The following is a 16,998-nucleotide window of genomic DNA, read 5'->3' on the forward strand; positions in this document are numbered from 1 at the left end:
AGGACCAGAGAGTTTAGGAAGAAGAGAGTGCCGAGAGAGAGAGGGAGAGCCGCGCCGCTCGCCGGCGGCGACGGCGCCGATGAACGCAGCGGCAGCGGACAATTCGTCCGAGAGAGAGAGAGAGTGTTGGGGAAGGAGGCTATGTGTGTGTGCGTGTGATGTAGGAAGAAGGAATAAGAGAAATAGAGTTTAGGTTTGGGCTTGAGGGTGGGTTTGAATTGTGGGCCGAGTCAGTGGGCTTACGATGTTGGGCCGATTTTCCTTGCTTGAAATTTCGAATTGGGCTGAGTATTTGGGCCGAGATTTTATTATTTTTGTTTCAGCTGGGCTTTTAATTATTAAATCTGTTGGGCCGAGACTTGGGCCGATTTTAATAAGTGTGTGGGCCCTTATTTAATTAACAGATGGGCTTCGATTTAAATGTTTGGGCTCGGCCCTTTACAAATAAAATCTGATGGGCTTCTTTTAATTAAAGGATTTGGACCTATTTTAATTTAATTGTTTGGCCTTATTCAAAGAAAAACACGATAGACTTAATTTATCTAATTAATTTGGGCTTATATCTATTTAAATTATTTGAGCTCTTAATAATTAATTTAAATTGAGCTTGATTAATTTAATTATATATTGACCTTTAAATTAATTATTTAAATGGAGTTCTTTATTTCAAGTATTTTTACAGATGGACTTTAAAATAAAATATTTTGAGTTAAACTCTTATTTAAATTAATTCTTTTCAAATGACTTATTAATATGGATTTTTTGAAAATGATTAAATTATTTTAAGTATGAGAAAGAATGATCTATGATGACATAATTTGTTTATGTAATATTATATGATTTGTTATTAAATGACGGAATATTTAACTTGATTGCGTGAGTAGAACGAGTTATGATTGATGCGCATGATGATGTTCAAATAAACGGTTTCGAACCTAAATGTTAGTTATGTGATAGATGTTTTGAGTTTAAGGTTTTGAACGAGACAAGATTAATATGGATGCTAGAACCCTAAAATCATTAAAGGAGATAGTTTAGTTTAGAGACCTATCTTCCTTTCTTACACGACTTTCTTCTCGAACTTATCGACTCTTCGTCAATAAAGGTCCAGACGGGAAGTGAAAGCTAAAGAAGGAGGTAACTCTACGCCCCTAGTGGGAACGAATAAGGTGGGCATTACTTTTACTATACGTATGTAGAGATCCCCTACGTGTCGTAGGCCTCTTATACGAATGAATGCATGAGATGATTTAACTGTTAATTTCAGTTTTATATATCTATCAAACGAGTTTAATGCTACCTTTGAACAAGTTATTTCGTTACAAATTTTTGAACTGGAAAATATTACAACTGTTGTCTTGCCATAAAATGTTTAAATTTTAGTATGATATCTATCTGCTTTGGCTTTGCCAATGATGCAATCGAATTCGAGTCCTGAGCAGTTGATAGCTATCCTGCCAGGGCTAGTGTACACCAGTGATCGTGAGTCATCTAGCGGGTTGGCCGGTCAAGTGACCGTGAGAGGTGGCCACCTCTCCGGCACACAATTCTAGATATGATAGATTACAAGAGAACTTAGACTGATCAGTCGAACTTTAAGAATCACAAATGAATTTAGTAAGCTTGGGCCTTTTTAGCGAAAAACTCCCTTGCTGTACTGTTTATGATGGCATGACAATTTACAGTTTTGAAGCATGTATTTTTATACCTAGGCATACGTGCCCACTGAGTGCTTTTGTACTCAGCCCTGCATATGTTTTCTAAATGTGCAGGTTGAGCTGATGTGATGATGGTGCTGCAATGAGCGGAGTCTCCAGGGTTGTTAATAAATAGTTAACCTGTCTAGAATATGTCTTCATACATATGTCTAGCTACTTTCCGCTGCAAGATGTTGTTGATGTTATAGTATGTTATGTCATACTTTGAGTCTTAAGAGAATGGTTTCATATGATGTATAACTTGATTAATGATATTAATTAAGTTTTATGTTGTCTTTCATAGACTGTTCAAAAGAGTATTAATGAGTAAATACGATGATTTTTCTTAAGTTAAGTCAGATTTACGGTTTCAAATGATGCCCCTTTCTTTTCCCGCTTCTGAATCCCCTTCCCGAGTCATAACCCCGGTTAAGCCATCCTTAGGGATTGCGGGCTGTGACAATTATTCCCTCCGTTCCAATAATAAAGACACACTTTTTTTATTGGGTTGTCTCAATAATATATAGACATTTCTAAAAGTAGAAAAAAATTAGAGTATAATTAAAACTAACTAATTAAGGCTAATTTTTAAATTATTTTAAAATTTGGACCAGAAAAGACACAGAATAGTAGAGATTGTTGGTATTCAAGATTATTGAAAAGAAAGCAATAAGATGAGATATAAAAGTGAATTAATTCTAAAAAATATGTATATGTACTCCTAAAAAATATTACTAGTAATTTGATAATGGGGGAAAGAAATAAGCAACAGTACATTGTGGAAGCTATAATATAACCCGCGGGCAGAGCATTAAACTTCATTAATTGGCGAAGAAAGCAGAAGTCTATAAGCCATTAATCAAAATAAGTGGCCGCCATTCTTTCTACATTACACCTCTTCGTGTGGTCACAACCTTATTTATTTAATATATTCATCATTAATTGGGACTACACTATTGATAAAGTCTCTTCTCTCACATTTCCAACCCCAAGAAAACTACTTGTAACTGTAAACTCCTTTAAACATTTTTGGACAACTTTTAATTAATGGACTAGCTAGGGGAATATATATATATAAGGTCCCGTTCTACAGAAACAGAGCTTATTTGAAAATCAAAAATATTGAACATGGCAATTAATATTGTTGAACGTACAAATAATTTGTTGAATTTTTGGGGTCTGGGAGATTTGATGGCTGTTCATGTTCAATAAAATTCCGCCTTGAACGTTGAACGTTAAACGAACGTACGCTGACCGTTAGATTAGATAAGATCAACGGCTGAGATTCCATCTAATTTTTCTGCCTATATTTGCATTTCTATAGAACTTTGTCATATATATATATTTGTGAGAACTACATTATTTGTGAGAACGTGGGAACCATCAAATCTAATCCATCTACTGTAAAAATTAATGCATTCGCTGTTAAAATTAATGCACTCAAAAAAATTAAAAAAAATGCTCCCTTCAGGATTCGAACCCAGGATCTGCATTCATCCAACAAGATGATACATCCACCGTAGATCTTGATGATCGAATGGCTGAAAATGGTTCTCCGTTCTTTTTTTATTTATGGTTCTTTCTTGAACCTCTCCATATATATATATATATATATATATATATATATACATATATATATATATATATATATTTTCATTATAGGATTTAATTTGCTAAACTTGCAGGCTTTGAATAATTCAAATTTGTATTGAGAAATGTTAGGTGCTACTCTAACATGACATAAAAGACTTGCTAATTAAATTATTCTCGATATAATCCCATTGTATACAAATTAACTATTAAATCTTGGCATTCCAAGACCAATTAAGTTACCCATTTCCCTCCCCCTCAAGGAATTTGCGATGGACTCATATTGAGTTCACAGTGTACATATTTTTTTTAAGAAAAGGTGGTAGCATTTTTACAATGATTTAAATAAAAAAATTATAATTTGTGATACTGAAATGTTTGAAAAGGTATCATTCAATACCGAAAAATAGTTTGTGGAAGAAGGTTGTTTACAATGACTATGATCTGAATCGTGCTAAACATTCAATCCACTTATATTCGAGAATACGACCAAATTGGAATATTTAGACATTTAATCCACTTATATTCAAGAATACGACCAAATTGGAATATTTAGATAAAGTTTAATTGCCATAAAATTCATATATTTTCACAAATTTTGCTCTTTTTTCACGATCTATAAATTTGGTCTGAAAATCCATCAATTGAAAAATCATTCAGGATTTTTCTATTGCGATATTCTCGGATCAAAATATAATTGATGCAGAATCTTACGTGTAATTTTTTATCTACATGTGACTACGTGTGAATAATCCCGCGCCACTTATATTTTAAACATAGGATCCCACATCACTTATGTTTTGAGAAGAGAATGTCGTCGCGAAAAAATTCTAAATATTTTTTAATTTTATGAATTTTCAGGCTAAATTTATAAGTCATGAAGAAAAATCAAAATTTGTGAAAATATATGAATTTTTGAACAATTAACCCTTTTAGATGTACATATACACATAAACTATTTAACCGATAAACAACTTAGTAGTACTTATTAGTTTTCTTACCGTTGAAAAACTAGATAACTGTTGCAAGAGGCGTTAGGATTTTTTTAATTTGTCAATATGTGTTAATTACATTTCTCCGACCTAAGCTATATTGACGACATATTTCTATTGCTTCGTAGAGTTTGTTTGATCTTTCTGAACAATTAATCTCAACCCCTACTGAGATAAATTATCAACTCTACCTTTATAAAATAGCAAATACATCTCCTAATATTTATAACAAAAAAATAAATAGATCCTTAATATTATATTTTATAAAATTAAATTTCTAACATTCATAAATTCCTAACATTTACAAATAAATCTCTTCGTCTAACTATTGTAAATATTAGACCTATTTATCCAAATTTGTAAATGTTAATGGTGTTTTTGCTTCTTAATATATATATATATATAGGGTGTGGTTCTAGAGAGAACTACATTATTTGTGAGAACGGGAGAACCATCAAATCTAATGCATCCACTGTAAAAGTTAATGCATTCGCTGTTAAAATTAATGCACTAAAAAAATAAAAAAAAAATGCTCCCTTCAGGATTCGAACCCAGGATCTGCATTCATCCAACAAGATGATGCATCCACCGTATATCTTGATGATCGAATGGCTGAAAACGGTTCTCCGGTCTTCTTTTATTTATGGTTCTTTCTTGAACCTCTCCCTATATATATATATATATATATATATATGTCTCCCCCCGCCCCCTCCCCGCACACACACGTGTGTGTGCGCGCGCGTACACTTCTTAAGATATAAAATAAGAATTATTTTCAACTCTTAAATTATCAAGATCTACGGTTGATTCATCGTTCTATTAGATAAATTCATGGTCCTGAGTTCGAATCCCAAAGGTAGCAAAAAATTTATTTTTCGCAATTCATACATTTATACAACGAATTCATATGTGTTCTACATAAAATTCATACATTTTTCCTAATTTTTATTTCTTATTTTAAGAGGTGCTCTCACGGTAGCCTTCCCTTATATATATATATATATATATATATATATATATATATATATATATAGGGTTGGGATCTATGAATAAGTAACTATATTTCGTTCTGAATAAGTCAATAAATTTACCGAATAAATCACGCGACCGCACAAATAGTTATTTTACTGAATAAACACGTACATTTTTCATTCATGCGCTCGCGTGATTTATTCAGTTAATGTATTGAGTTATTCAGCCTTCGTTGTTTCCTTCTACATTTAGCATTCTTCATTGATCCCATCCCTATATATATATATATATATATATATATATATATATATAGGGTGTGGTTCTAGAGAGAACTAAATTATTTGTGAGAACGGGAGAACCATCAAATCTAATGCATTCACTGTAAAAATTAATGCATTCGCTATTAAAATTAATGTACTAAAAAAATAAAAAAATAAAATACTCCCTTCAGGATTCGAACCTAGTATCTATATTTATCCAACAAGATGATGCATCCACCGTAAATCTTGATGATCGAATGGCTGAAAATGGTTCTCCGTTCTTTTTTTATTTATGGTTCTTTCTTGAACCTCTCCCTATATATATATATATATATATATATATATATATATGTGGGAGAGCTAAAATAAGTACACTTCGTAAGATATAAAATAAGAATCATTTTCAGCCCTTAGATCATCAAGATCTACGGTTGATCGTAACCCTGTTGGATGGATTTCTGGTCATGAGTTCGAATCTCAAATGTAGCAAACATTTATTTTTCACAATTCATACCTTTATACAGCGAATTCATACGTGTTCTACATAAAATTCATACATTGAAAATTACTCTTATTTCTTATTTTAAGATTTATTCTCACTGTAGCCCACCCCTATATATATATATGGTTAAGTTCTAATGAAAATGTTATTTTTTATGAATATGTGAGACTAATGAATAAGTCATATAATAAGGCAATATATATATATAATATTGACTAACGATATAAGATTCGAATCCAGGTAAAATTTTCTCCCCTCTAGATAAATATAAATCATATGATACATTAAATCAATACGTATAAATCAATTTAAGATCTCACCATATTTGAGGGATGTCATTGGAACCATTTCCCTATATATGAGATCCCATATATGTGGTGAGATCTTAAATTGATTTGTGGGTGTTGATTTCATGTATCCTATGGCTGATATTTACCTAGAGGGCGAAAATTTTTACTAGGGTTTGAATCCCGGAGGAAGCGAAAATTTTACCAATTTTTTTATATCGTTACTCATCAGTATATACTGCCTTATTCAACACTATGTACTGCTTTATTCATTGTACTCATGATCTAATGAAAAATAGCAATCTCACTGGAGTGCACCCATATATATATATAGGGTGCGGTTATAGTGAGAACCACAATTATCGTGAGAACATAAGAACCAATAAAATTACTGCATCTGCTATACAAATTAATGCATCCGCTATTAAATTTAATGCATCCGAAAAAAAATAATTTTTTTGCTCCCTTCAGGATTCGAACCCAGCACCTGCATCCATCCACCAAGATGATGCATCCACCGTAGATCTTGATGATCGAATGGCTTAAAATGGTTCTCCGTTCTTATTTTATTAGTGGTTCTTATTTGAACCTCTCCCTATATATATATATATATATATATATATATATATATAGGGAATAGATCAATAGAGAATGATAAATGTAGAGAAAATGGAAAATGAAATGTCTGTTTCGAATAAGTCAATAACTTTTCTGAATAAATCAAGAGACTGCATGAATATACATTTACGCATAAAACACGCCACCTTCAGGATTTGAACCTGGGGCGGAAATGTGTGGAAATGCATGCTCAGTAAAATTGTTGATGTATTCTGAAAAGTTATTGACTTATTCCAGAACCGATATTCCATTCTTCATTCTCTCTACATTTAGCATTCTCTATGATCTCTACACACACACAAAGAGATTTATTGTGTGTATTTATACCAATCTAAATATTTTTTTTTTTGATAAGATACCGATCTAAATAAATACTGAAGTTATACAATTTTTCTAATCAAAATTTTTATTTTTAATATGTCTAAAATATAAAGAGATTAAATTGAGAATTTAGATAAATAAGAATGAAAAATTATGGAGATGCCATGTAGGATAGATGATTAAATTATGTTTTCATATTATTTTAAATATTTTTTATATAGGTTATTCAGTCGATGATGGCCACTAAAGTTAGATATGAGATTCAATATCTTTAAAAAATATATGAATTAAAAATGTACAAAATGAGAACATTAAGATATAATATAAATATGATGTAGGAGATTGCACGTAGGACCCCAAATAAAAGAGAGAGCTCGAATAACTAAGTGTTATATATATATATATATATATATATATATATATATATAGAGAGAGAGAGAGAGAGAAGCGTTCAACAGAGAAGCTAACTATATATATATATATATATATATATATATGGTAGAGATCAATAGAGAATGCTAAATGTAGAGAGAATGGAGAATGAAATGTGGGTTCCGAATAAATCAATAACTTTTTCGAATACGCCAACAATTTTACTAAACAGACATTTTCAGTTGTCGTGTTTTATGCGCATATATCTGTTCATGAGGTCTCTTGATTTATTCAGAAAAGTTATTGATTTATTCGTAACCTACATTTCATTCTCCATTTTCTCTACATTTAGCATTGTATATTGATTTCTTCCATATGTTCATCAAATTATGTTGAACATATCAGTCATTTCGTTGAACGTTCATCAAAATATACTGAATTTTTTGGGGTTCTGGGGTTCGACCCCCTACATGTTCAACATAAAAATCCTATGAACATGGCGTGAATAAATGCTGACCGTTAGATTAGATAAGATCAACGACTGAGATTTGTTCTTTGTTTTTTGAATATTTAGTGTTTTCTATTGAACTCTTCCATATATATACATGTTGAAGAATATTTTGTATTTAGTTTTCCTTATATATGTTGTAGCCCTAGTTTTCCCCTATATATATGTAGGAGGTCTATTGTATTTTACACACTGAACATAATAAACTATTCTTCCTCTCCCATGTCTCCATATTTTACCATTCTACATGGTACCAGAGCGGGTGTGAATTTTTGCCCTATTTTTTTTCTGTACGCCGCCGCCGCTTAGGGTTTTGCTTCTGTCGCTGCTGCTGTCTATTTTCCGTGCTGCCGCCTCTCTACTTCTTTGCTGTTGCTGCTCTGCCTAGGGTTTTGCTTTTCTGCCCTTCTATTATCATGTTCGATAATAAATCATCTGTTGCTTTAGGAACCACCATTAAATTGAATGGTTCCAATTATCTGCTATGGTCTCGTGCTTTTCTGTTATTCTTAGGATCTCAGAAAAAACGACATCATGTTTTATCTGCTGCCCCTGCTAGTTCAGATCCTAAATATGATGCATGGAGTGTTGATTATTGTTCTGTTTTGACTTGGCTTCTCAATAGCATGGATGAATCTGTAAGTAAAAATATCATGTTCCTGGATACTGCCAAAGCTATGTGGGATACTTTAAACGATATGTATTCTAATGACAAAAATGTATCTCGTGTGTTTGAGTTGTATGATAAACTCTTTTCTCATACACAAGATGACCAGTCTATCAATGACTATTTTTCTACTCTTGAGGGGATTGCTGATGAAATCCTCATCTATCATCCTTTATCTTGTGATGCTCTGTGACACGGGCAACTCAATGGGAGGAATTTATGGTTGCAAAATTCTTGTCTGGTTTGGATGCTAATCTTCGGCAGATTTGGGACAATTTATTGGCAAGTGATAACATTCCCACGTTATCTAATGCTCTCTCTCGTGTTCTGCGTGTCACCACAGGCCGTACTGAGACCACTTCTTCCGATACTTCTGCAATGTTTGCTCGAGGTCGGGGTCGTGGTGATGGTCGAGGTCGTGGTTATGACCGTGGTGGTGGTGTTCGTGGAACTGATATTGACAAAGATGCTCGTAGTTGCTCTCATTGTGGTCGCACCAATCACGTGTCTGAAAAGTGTTGGGCGAAGTTTGGCAAACCAGAATGGGCGACCAAGAACAAGGCTTTTACTGCTCATATTGTTTCTACTGCAGAGACATTGTTTTCCACTGCTGACATGGTCTCTATCCCTCGTGCTGATTATGAGTCTTTTCTGACTTCTTCCAGCAATTCCTCTACTATGGCTGCCTTTACCACTGCAGGTGCGTTTTCCGTGTCTCATGGTAAGTCTTGGATGTTGGATTCCGGTGCTTCTGCCCATATTACCGGTACCAAGTTACTCTTAGAATCTTTTTCTTCATCATCTCTACCATCTGTCCGTCTTGCCGATGGCACTTATTCTCCATTAATGGGGATTGGTGTTATCAAGCCTACCACCACTATAACTCTTGATAATGTTATGCTTGCTCCTAAGTTTCCTGTTAGTTTGTTATCTATTAGTCAGCTAACCAAAACTCACAATTGTTCTGTCACCTTTTATCCTTCCTATTGTACCTTTCAGGACCTGTAGACGAAGAAGACGATTGGTGGAGGACATGTGCGTAACAGTTTATATTACCTGGATTATGTCTCCCCTGCACCTTCTCGTGCTCTTTCTGCCACTGTATCTCAATATCAGTGGCATTGTCGTCTTGGTCATTCGTCTTCTGCCAGTCTTCAAAGTTTAGTTCCTGTTGCGTCTATTGATTTTCAATGTGGGTCCTGTGAGTTGGGCAAGCACCATCGCACATCTTTTCCTCCTCGTGTTGATAATCGTAGTTCTTCTCCTTTTGAATTAGTCCATTGTGATGTTTGGGGTCCTAGTCAAGTAGAGTCTAGAGGGGGTTTCAAGTATTTTCTTATTCTGGTTGATGATTATTCTCGCATGACATGGTTGTATTTACTCAAGCAGAGAACTGAGGTTCCTCTTGTACTCAAATCTTTTTATCATGAAATAAAAACTCAATATTTTGTTGATTTGCGTATTCTTCGCACTGATAACGCACTTAAGTTTACACAAAAGTCCATTTCATCATTTTGTGACTCGCATGGTATAATTCATCAAATATCTTGCTTTCACACATCTCAACAAAATGGGGGAGCTGAACGCAAACATCGTCATATTTTGGATGTGGCTCGTACTCTTATGTCTCACATGCATGTTCCTAAGTATTTATGGTCTGATGCTGTTCTTACTACCTGTTACCTTATTAATAGGATGACTTCTAGTGTGTTGCGTGGGGATATTCCTTTTTCGTGTCTTCATCCTGATAAACCTCTACATATTGTTCCTCCTCGCATATTTTGGTGTGTCTGTTTTGTTCATGATCTTACTCCTGGGTTAGATAAGTTGTCCTCTCGCTCTATTAAGTGTATTTTTCTAGGCTATTCTCGATACAAAAAGAGATATCGTTGCCTGGACCCACTGTCCAAGCGTCACTATATTTGTGCTGACGTTACTTTATTTGAGTCTCAGTCTTACTTCTCTCATACTCTATCTCAAACTCCTAATTTGTTAGTTCCTACTCCTTTACCTGTTCCGGCTAGTGTCTCTCCTAGTCCTCCTACACCACCATTGCAGGTGTATACACGCCGTCCTAGGCTACCACCAGTGCTAGAACCTGTCTCAGAATCTGTCCCAGAACCAACCTCATGTCCATCACTTGCGTTATTTCGCCTGCAGCTTCTGAAGGTCTTCCGCATACCACTGATGATCTACCCATAGCTCTCCGCAAAGGTAAATGTACTTGCACCACTAAACATCCCACGTCTAACCATATTTCTTTTGCTCGTTTGAGTCCTCATTTTCGTGCCTTTGCTCTTTGTCTTCTACAGTCATTCCAACATCTTACCAAGAGGCACTTAAACACCCTCTTTGGCGGGCTTCTATGGATGAGGAGATGCGTGCTTTACTCAGTAGAGGTACATGGGATCTAGTGTCTGTCCCTCTATCAGCAATTATTGTAGCTTGTCGCTGGGTGTTCACGCTAAAGTTTCTTGTTGATGGTACTATTGATCGGTACAAAGCTCGTCTTGTGGCCAAAGGGTTTACCCAAGCCTATGGTGTAGATTACTTTAAGACGTTTTCCCCCACTACTCGTCTGAATTCAATTCGGATCTTATTTTCCATAACTGTCAAACTTTCTTGGCCAATGTATCAGTTAGATGTGAAGAATGCCTTTCTCTACGGTGATTTGACTCTGACTGTCTATATGGAGCAACCTCCAGGGTATGTTGCTCAGGGGGAGGATGCTACTAAGGTCTGTTGTTTCAAAAACGCAATTTATGGGCTTAAGCAAAGTCTGAAAGCTTGGTTTGATAAATTCAGCAGTGTTCTTGGAAATATCGGATTCAAGCAATACAAGTCGGATCACTCTGTCTTTGTGCGCCATCAAAAATTTGGAATTGTCATTCTCATTGTATATGTTGATGATATTCTTGTATCTGATAGTGATGTACAGAGGATTGATGAGACAAATAAGTACTTGCAGCAACAGTTTGTTATTAAGGATATGGGACGTCCTAAGTATTTCTTAGTGATTGAAATTGCTCACAGTAAGTCTGGAGTTTCTCTGTCTCAGCAAAAGTATGCTATAAATTTGCTTAGAGAAACTGGATTGCTTGGAACGAAGCCCGTTGATACTCCTATGGATGTTGATCCGAGTGTTTGGGATGACAGTGGAGACCTCTTCGAGGACAAAGCTAAGTATAGACGACTTGTTGGGAAACTTATCTACTTGACAGTAACACGGCCTGACATTTCTTTTGTTGTTGGCTTGGTCAGTCGTTTCCTGGATAAGCCTAAGCAAGTTCATTGGGATGCTGCTAATTCGGATTCTTAGATATGTCAAGAAGTCTCCGGGGAAAGGATTTTTATTCAAGAAGAATGGTCGTCTAAAGATTGAAGGATATTTTGATGCTGATTATGCTGGCTCTAAAACTGACAGGAAGTCTACTTCTGGATACTGCACCTATTTGGGAGGAAATTTGGTAACTTGGCGAAGTAAGAAACAACAGACTGTTGCTAGATCTTCTGTCGAGGCCGAGTATAGAGCTATGGCTCATACTGCTACTGAGATGATTGGAGTGAAGAATCTACTTGAGGAATTGGGGTTCACTTTCAATGAACCTTTACCTATGCATTGTGATAACCAAGCAGCTATCTACATAGCTAACAATCCAGAGTTAAGGACTAAACATATTGAGGTTGACTGTCATTTCATTCGTGAGTGTGTCTTGAGTAAGACTATTGCTACTCCTTTCACTTCTTCGTCCAACCAGATTGCTGATATTTTCACTAAACCGTTGGGAGGAAAACGATTTTCTGAACTTTGCACCAAGCTGGACATGATTGATATATATGCTCCAGCTTGAGGGGGAATGTTGAAGAATATTTTGTATTTAGTTTTCCTTATATATGTTGTAGCCCTAGTTTTCCCCTATATATATGTGGGAGGTCTCTTGTATTTTACACACTGAACATAATAAACTATTCTTCTTCTCCTATGTCTCCATATTTTACCATTCTACAATATATATATATATATATATGTGTGTGTGTGTGTGTGTGTGTGTGTGTTGTGTGTGATATAGTAATTTAATAACTTATATGCTCCCTCCGTCCCATATATATAGGCTGATTGGAATTTACACAAAGATTAAAAATATTATTGGAAATGAAAATATACAAGTAAACTTCCTAATATTTTCATATCTATACTATATTAAAACAGCAGTTTTCAATTAGAAATTGATTTCAAATCAATTTGAAATTGATTTGAATGACAATTTTGAAAATATATTCAACATGAAGGTTACAAATAAATTATATCCCACTCACCCCACTATCTCATTTACACATTAACCCATTCAAAAAATTCAAATAAATCCACTAATATATTATAAAAACTAACGATCAATTACTAAAACTATATTTGAATGGTCTTTTATTTAATTTTATATGTATATCCATATTCACAAATTATAAATTCAAATTGATACTCTAAATAATGCACATGCTATAGATAATTAGGTAGAAAAATTAGATTGTATATTCGAAGAAGTATTTTACTGTATATCAAAAAGATGGGCACTTGTATTACCGTAATTCACGTATATATTGATATATATATATATATATATATATAATGCATATTCAATGAAAATGCTTTAGATATAATATTTTTTATGGTGAAAATTATCACATAATTCATATTAGAATTTGACGATATAACTTAGAACATTCATTTTTCTCGGAATAACCTCATTCATCATAAGTTTATGCATAAAAGACAATTCAAATGTATTTCATTTTTTTTTTTATTACCATAATTATAAATTTAATGTGTATTATATGAAATTTGAAATATTTTTCTACCAAGAAAAAAATCAAACGAATTTAAATGGAATGGTAAATTAGATCAAAGAAATTAAAACAGCAGTTTTCAATTAGAAATTGATTTCAAATCAATTTGAAATTGATTTGAATGGCAATTTTGAAAATATATTCAACATGAAGGTTACAAATAAATTATATCCCACTCACCCCACTATCTCACTTACACATTAACCCATTCAAAAAATTCAAATAAATCCACTAATATATTATAAAAACTAACGATCAATTACTAAAACTATATTTGAATGGTCTTTTATTTAATTTTATATGTATATCCATATTCACAAATTATAAATTCAAATTGATACTCTAAATAATGCACATGCTATAGATAATTAGGTAGAAAAATTAGATTGTATATTCGAAGAAGTATTTTACTGTATATCAAAAAGATGGGCACTTGTATTACCGTAATTCACGTATATATTGATATATATATATATATATATATATATATAATGCATATTCAATGAAAATGCTTTAGATATAATATTTTTTATGGTGAAAATTATCACATAATTCATATTAGAATTTGACGATATAACTTAGAACATTCATTTTTCTCGGAATAACCTCATTCATCATAAGTTTATGCATAAAAGACAATTCAAATGTATTTCATTTTTTTTTATTACCATAATTATAAATTTAATGTGTATTATATGAAATTTGAAATATTTTTCTACCAATAAAAAAATCAAACAAATTTAAATGGAATGGTAAATTAGATCAAAGAAATGATTATGGACACTATTCTTAGTTGGCAGGTGATTACACAAATAATTTGAAATAATTTATTTGCTTTAGTTCTTATGTTAATTTATTGATTTTTATATATGATTTGTTTCATATAAAATTTATTATATTGTAACTGAGATGATAATTTTATTCATAAGTTTGTTGGCCATGATATTTTTTAATTAATCATTATCAATTATCATCATAATTTGCTCTGTGAGATTAAATGAACACAATTATTTGATATTAATTCAAGCAAATGCCGAATTAGTGGATAAAAACTTTTCTTCCACAAATGGTGAATTGTTCGAAGATGGTGGACTTATTGATTTAAATATTGAAGAAATGCCTAGCAAAGGTATTGCATAAACATTACAAAAATTCTTTTTTTATATATTTTTACTTGAATTTGTTAATCCATTTTTAACACTAATCTTGAAAATTAATGGGAAATGAGTAATTAATCTGCATGTTTTAGATGCTAGCTGATGCATTAACTGACATACATATTATATTAAAAAAAAATGTAATGATGGTTAGTTGGATATACTATACATAGTAATGTTAGATGCACAATTTGCCCACTCATTTTTAAAGAAATAAATTATATCGACCGAAATGTTGATTCAACATTGGAGGAGTCGTAGGAGAGTAATTTGTTCTTCGACATAAATATCAAAATCAGTACGATATTTATTTTTTAATTGCTCTTTTTTTTATAACATGCAATTAAATGTATTTTTGTATAATAGTTGATGGGGAAATAAACTTTTTCGGTATGCAAAATCTAGGTGGTATGTTTATTAGCTTACAATTAATTTTTATTCTTTTAATGTTTGGTTTAACATTTATATGAAAATACTCTACAAAATATAAAATACTAGCGTTGTGAAAATTACATATTTTATCATATATTCTACTACAAATATTTTAATTATAAAAAGTATTTGTACTTGTAATTTTTCAAATATTTATAACTATTATAATTGATTTAATATTTAATATATATATATATAGTATATATATCTTATTATATATATATATATATACAAAATTATTTTCGTGCATCGCACGAGGGAAAATACTAGTTTATTATTTAATGATGAATTAAAGTTGGAGTAAATTAAATAATTAAATATGGATATAATAGTAAATGAGTGAAAACACATTACTCCCTCCGTCCGCCAAGAGTATATCACTTTGGTTGGGCACGAGATTTAATAAAATAGTTGGTGATTTTTATGTATCGGAGAAAGGGTCCCACCATTATTTGAAATGAGTGGTTGAAATTGAATAAGAGGTGATTTTATATATATATATAAATAATGGATATTGGTAAGGATAAATGATAAAGAAAAGATGTGGACCATATCTTAATTAGCTAATAGACGACATGCGGTCGTCCATCGTCTATCAGTGCTCCTAAATAGACTACACCTTCATTTATGATAGACGATATGCTAATAGATGACAGACGAAGCATTTTTCTTGTAGTGAAAAAGAAAATGACGTACTTTTTACGGACGCCTAAAATTGTAATTGTAACATACTCTTGGCGGATAGATGGAGTACTTTTTATATAAATAAGCCTATACATATGGGACGGAGGGAGTATGCATTATCTTGAATAAATGCACACATTACGTTTAATGCAATAATTTATTTACAAAAGTATTAAAAATATAATATAAAATTAAGAAGAGATACATTAAAAATTTAGAAAAAGAAAGAAATAAATATAATACTATAAAATTAAAATGCATAAATCAAGAATTTAGAAAAAAAGTGAAAAGAATGATTAAGTAGTAAAAGTAACTCTAACGCTTACACTGAAAATTAAACAAGTCTCTAATATTCATAAATTAAGGCAAATAGGTCTCTAACATTCATAAAAAAATTACTCAGTCCCACCATTTTAGTCTCTCCCTCCGTCCCACCATTTTAGTCTCTTATTCCATTTTGAGATGTCCCAAAAAGATAGTCCACTTTTCTAATTAATACTATATAAAAATATTATTTTTACTTAATTAACCTTATTTAATGCTTCACTTAAATGTGAAAAGGATGTGTGAAAATAATAAATAAGGGTATAAAAGATAAAAATATAAAAATTAAATGCATTTTCTTAATATGTGTGAAAAATGGGAGGGGACTAAAATGGTGGGACGGAGGGAGTATTTGTCTTAATTTATGAATGTTAAAAAAATCTATTTACCTCAATTTATGAACATTAGAAACTTAATTACACAAAATATATTAATAAAGATCTATTTACTTTTTGGTGTAAATGTTAAATACTTATCTGCTACATAACCCTTATTTAAAGTTAAGCATTCAATAACACACATTTACTCCATTTTGCAAATTTCACATGCTTTCTGATACGTACGACTCAAATGCAAAGTCACCTCTTGAGCGTTTGCAATGATGACATCCCAATTTTTCCGGCGGTGACAATAGGTCATTTCATCGGTAAAACAACATATTTAATCTTAATCTTAATCTTAATTACACGTCTGAAAATTTTGTTGAAAAAGTTGGAAGTGTTAAAATTTAAAAAAATAAAAAATGAAAATGTGATCATAATTTTAAAAATCTT

This window comes from Salvia miltiorrhiza, chromosome 4 (genome assembly GCF_028751815.1).
Source record: "Salvia miltiorrhiza cultivar Shanhuang (shh) chromosome 4, IMPLAD_Smil_shh, whole genome shotgun sequence".
Classification (NCBI taxonomy): Eukaryota; Viridiplantae; Streptophyta; class Magnoliopsida; order Lamiales; family Lamiaceae; genus Salvia; species Salvia miltiorrhiza.